General features: G+C 48.5%; 1 pseudogene; it reads right to left on the bottom strand.

The window, feature by feature from the left end:
- Positions 1-201: 201 nt before the first annotated feature.
- On the bottom strand, positions 202-524 carry LOC149851809 (immunoglobulin lambda constant 1 pseudogene; annotated as a pseudogene).
- Positions 525-3,045: the final 2,521 nt, after the last annotated feature.

Below are 3,045 nucleotides of genomic sequence, written 5' to 3'. Positions count from 1 at the left end.
CGGGGAATGCAGAGAGGTGAGGCTAGGGGGTGGATACATGGGAACAGTGACGGGGATTGGCTAAGGTCGCCACATGAAATAAGAAATACAGTTGCTGGAAATCAGCATTCAGGCGATAGTACAGAAGGGTCCCAACTCCTCAGGGATCCCAGCTCTCTACTGGCTGAGACGGGGACCGGCCGAGCCCTCTGGGGCTGCGGGTTAAGAGCACTCCGATCTCTTCAGGGTCTTGTCCGTGCTCTTCCCGTCGTGCGTCACCAGACAGGTGTAGCTCTCGTGGCTCTTCCACTCGGAGGCGCTCAGCTTCAGGTAGCTGCTGGCCATGTACTGGTTGTTGCTCTGTTTGGCCGGCTTGGTGGTCTCCACTCCACTGGCGATGGGGGCGCCATCAGCTTTCCAGGTGACCTGGACCGAGCCGGGGTAAAAGTTGTCCATCAGACACACCAGCGTGGCCTTGCTCTGGCTGCTGAGCTCTTCCGAGGATGGAGGGAAGAGGTGGACGGTAGGAGAGGCCTTTGGCTGTCCTGCAAGGGAACAAAGGGGTTCAGTGTTAGACAAAGTGCAATGCTAAGGAGGATTGAGAAACAGAACAAGTTAACAGATGGCACGAGAAAGTGCCTGAGCAAAGCTGGACGTATTTCCGATGCGTGTAGCGCATCCAGCGCCGATTATCACAGTTTGGTACCAATCCAAAGACAATCTTATCTGATGTCAGGTTATCGTGAGGAGGCTGCAGGTGCTCCTGGGTACTGCTCTGGACAGGGACCAAGTTGTGAGACCTGGGTTTTCCTCATCTCTCTGCCCCTGGGATATTTGCTCCTGCCTGTGCATTTTGCTTTACTGATTCTGTGCAATAGAGAGGGTGCAACTGGTCTCCTGTGACATTTGCGCTAAGGCCACTGAGGCGAAGTGCAGAATGGATTCAGGCATCGCTGTTACTGAGTATCATGGCTTCAGCACAAAGGCCTGGACGTCAGGGCAGTCAGGCGCTGTTTGCGCCTGTAGCCTGGGCCTCCTTTTTGACCTTGGCAAAAAGGTGAGCAGGATGAGATCTGTCTACAGATCATTTCACAGTTAACACTTTCCACATGGATGCATGCAAGAGGAACTGGCTTCTCTAACCACAACCTCAGTCTCTGCTCAGTGACTTCAGAGGAAAGCTTGCCCGAGTAAAAACTGGGGAGGACTGGCAGGATCAGGGAACATGTTCCCAGATTGAACCCTGCACCCTCAGCTCTCTCCTCTTTCCATGTCTCTCGCCCCTGTTCCCCTCCTTGACTCCTTTATTAAATCACTACATGCTTGATTCTGTATTTCCTGTGGCATTACTAATGCCTATCACCCTCAGAGAGCTGGAGGCTGTGAGAAGTCCAGTGTTACCCTTAAGGGAAAAAAAAAATCCCAGTAAATCGACTCAAAATTTAGTTCATTGCCCGCGTGCGCTGAACTCCCAGTGAGAGGCACTCACAAACCAAAGGGCAGCGGGAGCGCGTTCTGCCTGCATCTCGGTTCAGAACCTGCAAAGAATCTTTAACCCGTCTGAATTAGACAATATTAGGGCCGTTAATTCTGGAAAATGACTTAAAGCCCACTTTGAACTTTCGGAGTTTCAAGAACGCACTCGGGGCCCTGAAGCAAAGTCAGCGGTATCACAGAGATGTGGGGAACCTGTTTTCTAAACAGAATATTACATTCACTGTAATTGTGGGGAATGGAGGGGATAGGAGGGGACATAGGTTTCTCGACATTTATAAGATTTGTGGGGCGGGGGGGGAAATCAAAAAAAAAGATCAGTGTTTCTGTAGAAATGTAATAGTAAGCTTTATGAACCTTCCTCTGAAAAATCACTACCAAGGATAAATTTCCTATTTTATGCGGCGGGTAATATTTTACTGAAGCACTAGCATTGTTAAATAACTTCTCCGAGACTTTTTGCTAACCGTTAACTCTAGCAACTACGACCCGGCAAAGGAATCAACTTCTACAACGCCCTGCTTCTTATTTCTGTGCGCTGAATAGTTCATCTCCCACCCCTTCCCCATGCTCTGAGCTTCTCAGACCCTCAGCGGAGTCATTCAGCATGTACAGACTGGCTGCCCAGGACCCTCTGCCTGGGACCCCACACTTAAGCAGCACCATTACTGCAGCCTCTGCCCAACTGAGTCTTTCAGCAGATTTCCCCAACGCTACTCCTGACCAACACGCTCCGTTTCTCCAGGGTGCGGGGAATTCCTCAGCACTCTCAAAAGATCAGGTCTGGGCTGTACTGCAGAGCTGAACTCCCTGGCATCTAGTCCTTCAGTGTGCCCTGGGATGGATTCATGTCAGGAGGACGCCGCCATTCAGGACAGTTACAGTGTCAAGAGGAAGTCTAAATCCGAGTCACCCTACTGTCATCAGGAGACCTACATGGATTAAGCCCCTGAAGGATAGACCCCATATTTTCTAAAGGAAATCAAATCTCATGAGCAGGTATAAACAGGCCATATTGCAAAACAGTTTTTTCCAATGAAAAGAAATGAAAGGGAAATTTGGTATTTAGCCGAGAGGATATTTGCACTGAGAAAGTTTGCTTTTCTTGATATTTTTTGGTCCACATATCTATCTACTGCCCCCGCAAAATAAATAGACAACAACACATACGTGATTTCCACCCCTACCCCCTTTTTGCTCCCTAAAATTGTCAGGATACGTTTTTATCAGTTGAGAATATGGATTTTTGTTTCTAGGGAAAAAAGTCAGCATTTAGTGTAGAAAAGTTTCTGCTGAACATTGAGAGTACAAGGTTGCTTTTGCTTCCCTCAAAACTTTCAACAGGAAGAAAGGTGCATTTGCTGAGAAACTCTAATTTAAGAGCCTTCCTTCAAATGACCCATGAGAAATTTCACATAAAGTGACTATGGCTTGATTACGCTTGTTGTTGAATTAGATCGGCAGGGATTATGCCCCCATCTAATAGGAGGCTTGGATGAGGTTTCAGGGATGACGGAGCCCTGTCTCTTTACAGCAACTGAGAAAGTGGCTCTCGAGTTCTCTCAGGCACTA

This window comes from Crocodylus siamensis, unplaced genomic scaffold (genome assembly GCF_052110815.1).
Source record: "Crocodylus siamensis isolate JL-2025a unplaced genomic scaffold, ASM5211081v1 HiC_scaffold_165, whole genome shotgun sequence".
NCBI classification, from domain to species: domain Eukaryota; kingdom Metazoa; phylum Chordata; order Crocodylia; family Crocodylidae; genus Crocodylus; species Crocodylus siamensis.
Note: the sequence above shows the minus strand (reverse complement) of the source record. Positions and strands in the feature narration are given on the sequence as shown.